Here is a 14,946-nt window from a genome sequence, read left to right as displayed (position 1 = left end):
CAAGCTTGCCGGCCGCCTTGTCTTCAAGGTATTGGAAATCCACAGTCTTGAGCTGCCAGACCGAGAGTGGGAGTCCCAGATATTTCATCGGGAAGGTGGCTCTAGACACGGGAACGGCACTGATGACATGATCCAAGTCAACATTGGCACATCTGATTGGCACAACCGAACTCTTGTGGAAGTTGGTGCATAGACCCGTGACATCACCGAAACCCTTCAAGATGGTGGCGAGGTTGTCGACGTCGCTTTTGATTGGGGCCATGAAAATAGCTGCGTCATCTGCATATAAGGAGGTTCTCATCATAGCGCCTCGTCCCCGAATCTTATGCAGGAGGCCCTTCCTAGTTGCCAACTCAAGAATTTGGTGAAGCGGGTCAATTGCGAGGACGAATAGCAGCGGCGAGATCGGGTCCCCTTGACGAAATCCACGACCATGATAGATGGGAGGTCCGGGCAGCCCATTGAGCAGGAAACGCGAGGATGAGGAGCAAAGCAGTGCGGCAATCCAGTCACGGAATTTGCTAGGGAAACCCCTACGTTGCAGGAGGTCCAGGATGAATTCCCATTTGACAGAGTCGAAGGCTTTTCTTATGTCAAGCTTGAACAGAAGGGCAGGGGTCTTGCGCTTGTGGAGGCGTCGAGCAAAGTTCCGCACATACATGAAGTTGTCATGGATACTTCTCTTTTTTATGAAGGCGCTTTGGGCGTTGGAGATGAGGGCATCCATATGCGGGGCAAGCCGCAAGGAGAGCACCTTAGCAATGATTTTGGCAATGGCATGGATGAGGCTTATAGGCCTATAATCGGAGATGCCCTCCGCGCCATCCTTCTTGGGCAAGAGCACCACATTGGCGGAGTTCAACCATTGAAGATTGGACGTGTGAAGGGAGTCAAACCGGTGGATGACTCGCATGATATCAGGTTTGACGATGGCCCAACATTTCTTGAAAAAGATACCCGTGAAGCCGTCCAGGCCGGGAGCCTTGCCGCTTGGCATTTCTTTAATGGCGTTCCAAACCTCCTCCTCAGTGATAGTGTCATCCAGGGTGTGAAGGTCGACCGGCTGCACGTTGAGCTCCTCCCAATTGAAGTCAAGGTTGCACGTGTGCCCCTTCCCCATGACCTCAGAGAAGTGGTCATGGATGATCTTTTCTTTTTCGCCATTGTCAGTAACCCAACCGCTTGCGAGCTTGATGCGGTGGATGTGATTCTTTCTTCTTCGGGCATTGACGCGGCGGTGGAAGAACTTTGTGTTTGCATCACCCTCCTTGAGGTTAGAGATTCGGGCGCATTGGCTCTTTCTGGCCCTCTACAGAACTGCCAAACTGATCACCCTGCGTTTTAGTCTAGCACGTAGGTCAAGCTCCTCCGGCAATAGGGGGCGCGATTCCTGCGCAATGTCCAGCCTTAGGATCACGAGTAGTGCCGCGTGGAAGTGAATGTTCGCTGCTGAGAAGAGTCTTCTACTCCACTCCTTGAGACGTAGCGCGGTCTTCTTGAGCTTGTGATGCAATATGAGATAAGGCTCCGTGTGTGACACGCCCTCGGCCCATGCCTTTTGGACAATGTCATGGAATCCTGGAAGGGCGGTCCAGAAATTTTCAAACTTGAAAGACCGAGGTCTTTTGGGTCCTTTGTCATCAGCAAGCAAGAGAGGGCAGTGGTCGGAGAGGGATGACGACAAGGCATGCAACACATGGGTGTTGAAGGTGGTGTCCCACTCGGCGTTGCAGAAGAAGGAGTCAAGTTTGCAAAGGGTGGGATTTGTCCTCTCATTGCTCCAGGTGAAACGCCTGTTCTGTAGATGGATCTCCTTGAGCTCGCAAGATTGCAAAGCGGCACGAAAGCGATTGATTCTGCTACGGTTAACATTCCGTTTGTTTTTATCCCTGGCACGGTAGATTTGGTTGAAGTCTCCAGTGGCAAGCCATGCCACTCCCGGAGGTGGCTTCTGGCTAAGCAGCTCCGCAAAGAATGCATCTTTGGAGGCGTTGTCGGTGGGGCCATAGACAGACGTGATTTTGAAGGATGAGTCGGAAGCGCGAATCCGCACCATAGCAGAGAGACAAAAAGTCAAGGTGGTGATGTCGGAGACATGAAGGAGGCTGTCATCCCATAGCATAAGGATTCCGCCCTGGTTCCGGTGGCCGGGCGGTGCGCGAAGCTCTGAAGCTTGTTTCCACCGAGAGAAGCAGCAATGTATCTGTCAACGGTGCTCAACTTAGTCTCCTGGAGACAGACCAAATGACAAGTGGTGTCAGATATGGTAGCCTTGACAGTTGCTCTACGGTCCGGGCAATTAAGCCCTCTCACATTCCAGCTGAGTGTATTGTGTTGGAAATATGCCCTAGAGGCAATAATAAATAGGTTATTATTATATTTCCTTGTTCATGATAATCGTTTATTATCCATGCTAGAATTGCATTGATAGGAAACTCAGATACATGTGTGGATACATAGACAACACCATGTCCCTAGTAAGCCTCTAGTTGACTAGCTCGTTGATCAATAGATGGTTACGGTTTCCTGACCATGGACATTAGATGTCGTTGATAACGGGATCACATCATTAGGAGAATGATGTGATGGACAAGACCCAATCCTAAGCCTAGCTCAAGATCGTGTAGTTCGTTTGCTTAGAGCTTTTCTAATGTCAAGTATCATTTCCTTAGACCATGAGATTGTGCAACTCCCGGATACCGTAGGAAAGCTTTGGGTGTACCAAACGTCACAACGTAACTGGGTGGCTATAAAGGTGCACTACAGGTATCTCCAAAAGTGTCTGTTGGTTTGGCACGAATCGAGACTGGGATTTGTCACTCCGTGTAAACGGAGAGGTATCTCTGGGCCCACTCGGTAGGACATCATCATAATGTGCACAGTGTGACCAAGGAGCTTGATCACGGGATGATGTGAGTTACGGAACGAGTAAAGAGACTTGCCGGTAACGAGATTGAACAAGGTATCGGGATACCGACGATCGAATCTCGGGCAAGTAACATACCGATAGACAAAGGGAATTGTATACGGGATTGATTGAATCCCCGACATCGTGGTTCATCCGATGAGATCATCGTGGAACATGTGGGAGCCAACATGGGTATCCAGATCCCGCTGTTGGTTATTGACCGGAGAACGTCTCGGTCATGTCTGCATGGTTCCCGAACCCGTAGGGTCTACACACTTAAGGTTCGATGACGCTAGGGTTATAGGGAAAGTATGTACGTGGTTACCGAATGTTGTTCGGAGTCCCGTATGAGATCCCGGACGTCACGAGGAGTGCCGGAATGGTCCGGAGGTAAAGATTTATATATGGGAAGTCCTGTTTTGGTCACCGGAAAAGTTTCGGGTGATATCGGTAATGTACCGGGACCACCGGGAGGGTCCCGGGGGTCCACCAAGTGGGGCCACCAGCCCCAGAAGGCTGCGTGGGCCAAGTGTGGGAGGGGACCAGCCCCAGGTGGGCTGGTGCGCCCCCCCACCAAGGCCCAAGCGCATGGGAGAGTGGGAGGGGCAAACCCTAGGTCCAGATGGGCCTTAAGGCCCACCCTAGTGGCGCCCCCCCTCTCCTCCCCTTGGCCGCCCCCCTTGGATGGGATCTAGGGCTGGCCGCCTCCTCTTGGGGTGGGAACCCTAGAGGGGGGCGCAGCCCCCTCCCCCCCCCTATATATAGTTGAGGTTTGGGCTGCCCAAGACACACGAGAACGTCTCTCTTTCGGCGCAGCCCTACCCCTTTCCCTCCTCCTCCTCTCCCGCGGTGCTTGGCAAAGCCCTGCGGGATTGCCACGCTCCTCCATCACCACCACGCCGTCGTGCTGCTGCTGGATGGAATCTTCCCCAACCTCTCCCTCTCTCCTTGCTGGATCAAGGCGTGGGAGACGTCACCGGGCTGCACGTGTGTTGAACGCGGAGGCACCGTTCTTCGGTGCTTAGATCGGAATCAACCGCAATCAGAATCGCTACGAGTACGACTCCTTCATCCGCGTTCTTGCAACGCTTCCGCATCGCGATCTACAAGGGTATGTAGATGCACTCCCCTTCCCCTCGTTGCTAGATTACTCCATAGATTGATCTTGGTGATGCGTAGAATTTTTGAATTTCTGCTACGTTCCCCAACAGTGGCATCATGAGCTAGGTCTATGCGTAGTTTGTATGCACGAGTAGAACACAAAGTAGTTGTGGGCGTCGATGTTGTCAATTTACTTGCCGTTACTAGTCTTATCTTGTTTCGGCGGCATTGTGGGATGAAGCGGCCCGGACCGACCTTACACGTACGCTTACGTGAGACAGGTTCCACCGACTGACAAGCACTAGTTGCATAAGGTGGCTAGCGGGTGTCTGTCTCTCCCACTTTAGTTGGAACGGATTCGATGAAAAGGGTCCTTATGAAGGGTAAATAGAAATTGTCATATCACGTTGTGGTTTTACGTAGGTAAGAAACGTTCTTGCTAGAAACCTATACAAGCCACGTAAAAACTTGCAACAACAATTAGAGGACGTCTAACTTGTTTTTGCAGCATGTGCTATGTGATGTGATATGGCCAGAAGATGTGATGAATGATATATGTGATGTATGAGATTGATCATATTCTTGTAATAGGAATCACGACTTGCATGTCGATGAGTATGACAACCGGCAGGAGCCATAGGAGTTGTCTTTATTTTTTGTATGACCTGCGTGTCATTGAATAACGCCATGTAAATTACTTTACTTTATTGCTAAGCGCGTTAGCCATAGAAGTAGAAGTAATCGTTGGCATGACAACTTCATGAAGACACAATGATGGAGATCATGATGATGGAGATCATGGTGTCATGCCGGTGACAAAGATGATCATGGTGCCCCGAAGATGGAGATCAAAGGAGCAAAATGATATTGGCCATATCATGTCACTATTTGATTACATGTGATGTTTATCATGTTATGCATCTTATTTGCTTAGAACGACGGTAGCATAAATAAGATGATCCCTCACTAAAATTTCAAGAGACGTGTTCCCCCTAACTGTGCACCGTTGTGAAGGTTCGTTGTTTCGAAGCACCACGTGATGATCGGGTGTGATAGATTCTAACGTTCGAATACAACGAGTGTTGACGAGCCTAGCATGTACAGACATGGCCTCGGAACACATGCAAAACACTTAGGTTGACTTGACGAGCCTAGCATGTACAGACATGGCCTCGGAACACAAGAGACCGAAAGGTCGAGCATGAGTCGTATAGAAGATACGATCAACATGGAGATGTTCACCGATGATGACTAGTCCGTCTCACGTGATGATCGGACACGGCCTAGTTTGACTCGGGGCATGTATCACTTAGATGACTAGAGGGATGTCTATCTGAGTGGGAGTTCATTAATCAGATGAACTTAATTATCATGAACATAGTCAAAAGATCTTTGCAAATTATGTCATACGCTTTAGTTCTACTATTTAAGATACGTTCCTAGAGAAAATTTAGTTGAAAGTTGGTAGTAGCAATTATGCGGACTGGGTCCGTGAACTGAGGATTGTCCTCATTGCTACACAGAAGACTTATGTCCTTAATGCACCGCTCAGTGTGCTGAACCTCAGCGTCGTCTGTAGATGTTGCGAAACATCTGACATACACGTTTTGATGACTACGTGATAGTTCAGTGTGTATTGCTAACGGTTTAGAATTGTGGCACCAAAGACGGTTTTGAAACGTCGCAGAACATATGAGATGTTCCGAAGACTGAAATTGGGATTTCGGACTAGTGCCCACGTCAAGAGGTATGAGACCTCTGACAAGTTTCTTAAGCCTGCAAACTAAGGGAGAAAAGCTCAATCGTTGAGCATGTGCTCAGATTGTCTGAGTGCCACAATCGCTTGAATCGAGTGGGAGTTAATCTCCTAGATGAGATAGTGATAGTTCTCCATAGTCACTGCCACCAAGCTAGTAGAGCTTCGTGATGAACTATAACATATCAGGGATAGTTATGATGATCCTTGAGCTATTCGCGATGTTTGACACCACGAGAGTAGAAATCAAGAAGGAGCATCAATTGTTGATGGTTAGTAAAACCACTAGTTTAAGAAGGGCAAGGGCAAAAGGGATACTTCATGAAACAGCAAGTCGTTTGCTGCTCTAGTGAAGAATCCCAAGGTTGAACCCAAACCCGAGACTAAGTGCTTCTGTAATGAGAGGAACGGTCACTGAAGCAGTACTACCCTAGATATTTGGTAGATGAGAAGGCAGGCAAGGTCGACAGAAGTATATTGGATATACATTATATGAATGTGTACTTTACTAGTACTCCTAGAAGCACCAGGGTATTGGATACCGGTTCGGTTGCTAAGTGTTAGTAACTCGAAATAAAACTGCGGAATAAATGGAGACTGGCTAAAGGTGAGATGACGATATGTGTTGGAAGTGTTTCCAAGGTTGATGTGATCAAGCATCGCATGCTCCCTCTACCATTGAGATTTGGTGTTTGCATTGAGCATGATTGGATTATGTTTATCGCAATACGGTTATTCATTTAAGGAGAATAATGGTTACTCTGTTTATTTGAATAACACCTTCAATGGTCTTGCACCTAAAATGAATCTCGATCGTAGTGATACACATGTTCATGCCATAAGATATAAAATAGTAATGATAGTTCCACATACTTGTGGCACTGCCATTTGAGTCATATTGGTATAGAACGCATGAAGAAGCTCCATGTAGATGGATCTTTGGACTCAGTCGTTTTTGAAAAGATTGAGACATGCGAACCATGTCTATTGGTATATATGCATGAAGAAACTCCATGCAGATGGATCGTTTGGACTCACTTGATTTTGAATCACTTGAGACATGCAAATCATACCACATGGGCAAGATGACTGAAAGGCCTCGTTTTCAGTAAGATGGAACAAGAGAGCAACTTATTGGAAGTAATACATTTTGATGTATGCAGTCCAATGAGTGCTGAGGCATGTAGTGGATATCGTTATGTTCTTACTTCACAGATGATTTGAGTAGATGCTGAGTGTATTTACTTGATGAAACACAAGTCTGAATAGTGAAAGGTTCAAGTAATTTCAGAGTGAAGTTGAAGATCGTCGTGACAAGAGGATAAAATGTCTGTGATATGATCATAGAGATGAGTATCTGAGTTACGAGTTTGGCACACAATTAAGACATTGTGGAAAGTGTTTCACAAGTAATACCGCCTGGAACACCATAGTGTGATGGTGTGTCCGAACATCATAACTGCACCCTATTGGATATGGTGCATACCATGATGTGTCTTATCGAATTACCACTATCGTTTATGGGTTAGGCATTAGAGACAACCGCATTCACTTTAAAAGGGGCACCACGCAATTCCGTTGAGACGACACCGTTTAGAGAAACCTAAGTTGTCGTTTCTTAAAAGTTTGGGGCTGCGATGCTTATGTGAAAAAGTTACAGGCTGATAAGCTCGAACCCAAAGCGGATAAATGCATCTTCATAGAAAACCCAAAATAGTTGGGTATACCTCCTATTTCAGATCTGGAAGCAAAAGTAATTGCTTCTAGAAACAAGTCCTTTCTCGAGGAAAAGTTTCTCTCGAAAGAATTGAGTGGGAGGATGGTGGAGACTTGATAAGGTTATTGAACCGTCACTTCAACTAGTGTGTAGTAGGGCACAGGAAGTTGTTCCTATGGCACCTACACCAATTGAAGTGGAAGCTTATGATAGTGATCATGAAACTTTGGATCAAGTCACCACCAAACCTCGTAGGACGACGACGATGCGTGCTACTTCAGAGTGGTACGTGATCCTGTCTGAGATATCATGTTGTTGGACAATACTGAACCTATGAGCTATGGAGAAGCGATGGTGGGCCCATATTCCGACAAATGGTTAGAAGTCATGAAATCCGAGATAAATGGATCTTTAAGAAGAAGACGGACATGGACGGTAATGTTACCGTCTATGAAGCTCGACTTGTGGAAAAAAGTATTTTCACAAGTTCAAGGAGTTGACTACGATGAGATTTTCTCATCCGTAGAGATGCTTAAGTCCATCGGAATCATGTTAGCATTAGCTGCATTTATGAAATCTGGCAGATGGATGTCAAAAACAAGTTTCCTTACCAGTTTTCGTAAGGAAAGGTTGTATGTGATACAATCAGAAAGGTTTTGTCGATCCTAAGGATGCTAAGACGTATGCTAGCTCCAGCGATCCTTCCATGGACTAGAGCAAGCATCTCGGAGTCAGATTATACGCTTTGATGGAGTGATCAAAGTTTTTGGGTTTATACAAAGTTTGTTAGAAACTTGTATTTACAATAAAGTGAGTGGGAGCGCTGCAACATTTCTGATAAGTATATGTGAATGACATATTGTTGATCCGAAATGATGTAAAATTTCTGGAAAGCATAAAGGGTTGTTTGAAAGGAGTTTTTCAAAGGAAGACCTAGATAAAGCTGCTTACATATTGGGCATCAAGATCTATAGAGATGGATCAAGACGCCCGATGATACTTTCAAAGAACGCACACCTTGACATGATTTTGAAAGAGTTCAAAATAGATCAGCAAAGAAGGAGTTCTTGGCTGTGTTACAAGGTGTGAGTATTGAGTAAGACTCAAGACCTGACCATGGCAGAAGAGAGAGAAAGGACGAAGGTCGTCTCCTATGCTTCAGACATAGGCTCTACAGTATGCTATGCTGTGTACCGCACATGAAGTGTGCCTTGCCATGAGTTGGTCAAGGGGTACAATAGTGATCCGGGAATGGATCACATGACAGCGGTCGAAATTATCCTTAGTATCTAGTGGACTAAGGAATTTTCTCAATTATGGAGGTGAAAAGGAGTTCGTCGTAAAGGGTTACGTCGATGCGAACTTTGACACTAATCCGGATGACTCTGAGTAGTAAACCGAATTCGTATAGTAGAGCAATTATTTGTGGCTCCAAATAGCGCGTGGTAGCATCCACAAGATGACATAGATATTCGTAAAGCACACACGGATCTGAAAGATTCAGACTCGTTGACTAATAACCTCTCTCACAAGCATAACATGATCAAACCAGAACTCATTGAGTGTTAATCACATAGTGATGTGAACTAGATTGTTGACTCTAGTAAACTCTTTGGATGTTGGTCACATGGTGATGTGACCTATGAGTGTTAATCACATGGTGATGTGGACTAGATTATTGACTCTAGTGCAAGTGGGAGACTGTTGGAAATATGCCCTAGAGGCAATAATAAATAGGTTATTATTATATTTCCTTGTTCATGATAATCGTTTATTATCCATGCTAGAATTGCATTGATAGGAAACTCAGATACATGTGTGGATACATAGACAACACCATGTCCCTAGTAAGCCTCTAGTTGACTAGCTCGTTGATCAATAGATGGTTACGGTTTCCTGACCATGGACATTGGATGTCGTTGATAACGGGATCACATCATTAGGAGAATGATGTGATGGACAAGACCCAATCCTAAGCCTAGCTCAAGATCGTGTAGTTTGTTTGCTCAGAGCTTTTCTAATGTCAAGTATCATTTCCTTAGACCATGAGATTGTGCAACTCCCGGATACCGTAGGAATGCTTTGGGTGTACCGAACGTCACAATGTAACTGGGTGGCTATAAAGGTGCACTACAGGTATCTCCGAAAGTGTCTGTTGGGTTGGCACGAATCGAGACTGGGATTTGTCACTCTGTGTAAACGGAGAGGTATCTCTGGGCCCACTCGGTAGGACATCATCATAATGTGCACAGTGTGACCAAGGAGTTGATCACGGGATGATGTGAGTTACGGAACGAGTAAAGAGACTTGCCGGTAATGAGATTGAACAAGGTATCGGGATACCGACGATCGAATCTCGGGCAAGTAACATACCGATAGACAAAGGGAATTGTATACGGGATTGATTGAATCCCCGACATCGTGGTTCATCCGATGAGATCATCATGGAACATGTGGGAGGCAACAAGGGTATCCAGATCCCGCTGTTGGTTATTGACCGGAGAACGTCTCGGTCATGTCTGCATGGTTCCCGAACCCGTAGGGTCTACACACTTAAGGTTCGATGACGCTAGGGTTATAGGGAAAGTATGTACGTGGTTACCGAATGTTGTTCGAAGTCCCGGATGAGATCCCGGACGTCACGAGGAGTTTCGGAATGGTCCGGAGGTAAAGATTTATATATGGGAAGTCCTGTTTTGGTCACCGGAAAAGTTTTGGGTGATATCGGTAATGTACCGGGACCACCGGGAGGGTCCCGGGGGTCCACCAAGTGGGGCCACCAGCCCCAGAAGGCTGCGTGGGCCAAGTGTGGGAGGGGACCAGCCCCAGGTGGGCTGGTGCGCCCCCCCACCAAGGCCCAAGCGCATGGGAGAGTGGGAGGGGCAAACCCTAGGTCCAGATGGGCCTTAAGGCCCACCCTAGTGGCGCCCCCCCTCTCCTCCCCTTGGCCGCCCCCCTTGGATGGGATCTAGGGCTGGCCGCCTCCTCTTGGGGTGGGAACCCTAGAGGGGGGCGCAGCCCCCTCCCCCCCTATATATAGTTGAGGTTTGGGCTGCCCAAGACACACGAGAACGTCTCTCTTTCGGCGCAGCCCTACCCCTCTCCTTCCTCCTCCTCTCCCGCGGTGCTTGGCGAAGCCCTGCGGGATTGCCATGCTCCTCCATCACCACCACGCCGTCGTGCTGCTGCTGGATGGAAACTTCCCCAACCTCTCCCTCTCTCCTTGCTGGATCAAGGCGTGGGAGACGTCACCGGGCTGCACGTGTGTTGAACGCGGAGGCACCGTTCTTCGGTGCTTAGATTGGAATCAACCGTGATCTGAATCGCTACAAGTACGACTCCTTCATCCGCGTTCTTGCAACGCTTCCGCATCGCGATCTACAAGGGTATGTAGATGCACTCCCCTTCCCCTCGTTGCTAGATTACTCCATAGATTGATCTTGGTGATGCGTAGAAAATTTTGAATTTCTGCTACGTTCCCCAACATATTGATAGGCTGTTCTGTCGTGGGTGCACAGCAGATGCCCTTTGACTAACATATGGAATAACAATAATACAACCAGGAGGGGATCCAAGTCCCAGGTACATGGCCCATGGCCGAACCTGACTAAACACCAACACACACACAATGGGAACACGGTCCCATCTACAAGACCCAAAGTAACTAGTGCCTATGCACGAACTGGATACGTGCAAACTAGTAGCAAGTGCAATCCCCTGGAAAGCATCAGGATGGCGTACTAACATAACAAACATGAAGGCCCTAACCCAGAGACTACCTACTCAGGCGATCGCCGGCTGCGATCCCTGGCCATCTTGTTCCAGCCCCACAGAGTCCATAGCCGCTGCACCACCGTGGTCTATCAGCGCGTCCTCGACAGCAGCAATAGCACTATCGTCAAGCTTGAAGAAATCCCGCATGGCCACAATCACTTCAGGGGGGAGCTGCTCCTTGAATCTCTCCGTGAACGCATTCAGGGTCGAAGCGGTGACATCTTCACCATCTTTGGTTATGCCCAGGCTGCGACAGACAAGGCGCTCAGCCACCTTTGCAACCGGGGCAGCCGGCGTGCGGTTGGAAGGGCGCCTGATCCGTTGCAGAGAAATCCCACCTTCCTTGGAGATCCTCATGCCTGCCAAAGTCTTCCGACGGGTTGCTGGAGGGCTTGGCCTCGGTGATGCCATGGGTGCTTCAGAAGGTTGCACAGATGTGAGCGGCAGGAGCGCCGGCTGTTTTGAGCAGAAGAGCGTTGCTGGAAGCTCGAGACAGGGCACAACGAGCTCCGCCAAGCCAGCGGGCAGGTCGTGTCCAGCATCAACAAGGCGAGCACGGGTTGGCGAAGGGGTTCGCTGCAGGTTGCCATTGCACTGGAGAGGCGGAGTGGGCGAGGCTTCAAAGCCTGGGGGCCGCATCGGGGACATGTCCAGAAGAGGTCGCTGCATCATGGTCGGCGGACAAAGCTCGATGAGCGCCGGACTCAGGTTTTGGGAGGCCGCCGCAGCAGCATGAGCTTCGTCACGCTTGGAGGCCGGTGGGGTTCAGAGCACCGTTGTAGGAGAAAGGGGTGGTGAAGCCGATATGCGCCTGGCAAAGGCCGGCCGCTGCTGCCTGACCGGGCTACGGCCCCGAGCGCCGACAGCATCTGAAGCAGGCTCAAGCTCCCCAACACGCATGGGAGGAGCGCACAGGGAGCCAGAGCCGAGAGGCACCGGAACAGCGCCCTGGACAGCGGGCAGCCCAGAGTTGCCGCGGCGGCGACCATCGCGGCTCCCCTGACGCCCATCCCGGCGTTCTCTACCGGTGTCGCGCTGCGCATCACGCGGAGCACGGGAGAGGCTCCAGCGGATGCGGTCGCCCCAGCCTTGCCCGCCTCTGGACGTGCCCCGGCCGTCACGCCCCCGGCCACGGCCCCCTTCGTCGTCCCGGTCCCTGCGGTCTTGGCGGTCCCGCAGAATAGGACGAGAGATGCGCTCGCGCCTGTCACGCGGCATCGTCTCCCCATCCACGATGTTTGATTTCCAGGGGTTAGGCCTGGACATCACTTTGCCGGAGGATGGATCTTCATGGATGTCGAGGTGGACCAGGACACGATGCTCCAGCCCCTTGCGCCCGTACACTGGGGCGCCACCGTTGCGGGCGGGGAAAGTGACCCAGCTCACCCTTGGCACCCTGCTTGGGCATGGCGTCCACGCCCACAAAGCGAGCACATCGGTCACCAACTTGATCTTGGATGCCGGCTCGATGTAGTCCAGCGAGCAGCCGAAGCCGACGGCCTTGGCAACCGCCTCCTCGTCCCAAGCGTACAGCGGCAGCCCCTCGAGGCAGAGGCGCACGTGGTGGCGGAGGTCGACATGCTCAGCATGGGCTTCCAGGCGCCAGGCTCGCATCTGAAGCTTGGTGTCGCCGAACGGGAGCTCCCGGCGGGATGTGGCGATGTCAGCATGATGCTTGTGGATGAAACGTACCAGGAACCGCTCGGGGAAGTGGGAGACGACGATGACATCCGGCACCAAGACGCCAACCTCGTCCGCAATGACCGCATCAACCTCATTGGTGGAGGCACGGCGGTCGCGGTCGAACCAGGCCACCACTCCGTTGGATTCCAGGAGCGCCGCCTCCATGTGCATGGCCGGGGTGTTGTGGATGAAGGCGAACACCTCCGGGCGGGCGTTGTGGTCACCAGCCCAGGCCGAAGATGCAGCGGAGGGGGAAGCCATGGCAGCTTGGGGAGGCACGGGCGTGGGCGCCGGCAGGCGGACACGAGCAGGCGCGGGAGGAGGAGCTCGACGCAGAGCGGGCGAGGGAGCACCGGGGCGCAGGTGCGGGCGCGGAGCGTGGGTGCAGCCACGCGCTATGTGGCCGGAGCGGAAGCACCGTCTGCAGGTGACAGGGTCGCGGCAATCCACGGCGCGATGTCGAGGCTTGAGACAGTGGAAGCAGAGGCCTTTTATCCAGGCGGGAGGAGGGCGCGCGGGGAGTGAAGGCAGCAACAGGGGCCGGCGCAAGGCGCGGCCGCCCATGCCTGACCTCGATCCATGGCGTCGTCACATCATCTTCGAGCCCCGCAGTCGCCGCACCGCGCGGGAGTGATTGCTCAGCCGCGGCCTGCGCAGGGGCGGGCCGAAAGCACGCAAGCCATCCCGAACGGTCTCCGCCAATAACACCATCAATGCACGACGGGTTGGCGGAACGGCCTGAAGCAGGAGCATTGGAGACGGTGGTTGGGAGCGCGCGGGGAAGGAGCTCGGGCGGGGTCTCCAGGACGCAATCCACCTCAGAGTCCACGCCGGAAGGGCGACCAGGAGGCGGAGGCGGAGGAGTGCCCCAATCTGGATCTGGATCAAATTCCCGCGGAGCCGGCCGCGGAGAGCGCTGCGGGTCAGGGAAGCCCAAGGAAGCGCCTGGGACGGACGGGCAAGGCAGGCCAGGTAGGAGAGCGGCTGGGGCTGTGCGGTGGCCGGCGGCGCCGGAGTGAATGCCGCCGGTATGGGCCAGTGGGCGATGGGTTGGGGCGGGTCGGGAGCGGACATGATGCAGTAAGCAAAGATAGGGGAGTGTATTCTTCTTCATGGTTTTGCAGTTGAAGATGGAGTTCCAGTGTGCTCCCATATGGAAAAGTGCCAAGACCGTTGCCAGACCGCATGCAGCATCGGCGGCAAGCCCTCGACTGGAGCCTACTGCAATATCGATCAGTGCTGTTGCGCCTAGCATGATGCTTCTATTCTTGCTCGAGCAATAATTTTGTTACAGCTTCTTTCAAATGTAGTATTGGTTATCAAAAAATTATACAATTGAGTTTTTTTTTGTCATGCGGTCCAGATCTGTTACTTTGGCGAGGAGACTGCTAATTGATCGCATGTCACAAATATCTTCACATAAACGTGTGTTTTTACCTGTTTATCGCATATGCTCTTCTTCGTGCTACTACCCAGAACCAACAGGACGATTGTTTGATTACAGAAGCAAGCATTGGTATGATCAGAAGTTTAAGATTGAGAAAAGATATGCATTGCTAATAGGTTCCTCCTAGTAGAGATCATAAGAACAGTAGGACCAGGTATCAAATAAATCAAGATGGTCTCATGAAAACGATTGTAAAAACACATGCACCAATGAAACTATTACTCGCTACTAGAATATTTGACCTTAACTGAACTTGGAATTGCAATCTTGCCCAATAAATATAGAGACTCCATTCCAACGCAGACATGAAAAATCCTGAAGTTATTACTATAATTTTCAGAACGGTGTTCATTGGGCATCTTGACGATCCACTGGCTTGATGGGCCAACCTGGCATAGGGTGCTAATTAAGGGTGCAACGCTTGATCGATCTTTTACTGTAGTGAACCACCAACATGTGGATAACTACACAGCCGCCGGCTGCGGAGGAATCGGCGATTTGGGGACCTCAGGCCACGCTCGACTCCGAACGAGCAGCTCGTCGAGGCCATGTCTACGATA

The sequence above is a fragment of the Triticum aestivum genome, chromosome 1D, assembly GCF_018294505.1.
Source record: "Triticum aestivum cultivar Chinese Spring chromosome 1D, IWGSC CS RefSeq v2.1, whole genome shotgun sequence".
Lineage (NCBI taxonomy): Eukaryota > Viridiplantae > Streptophyta > Magnoliopsida > Poales > Poaceae > Triticum > Triticum aestivum.
This window is presented reverse-complemented; position numbering follows the sequence as displayed.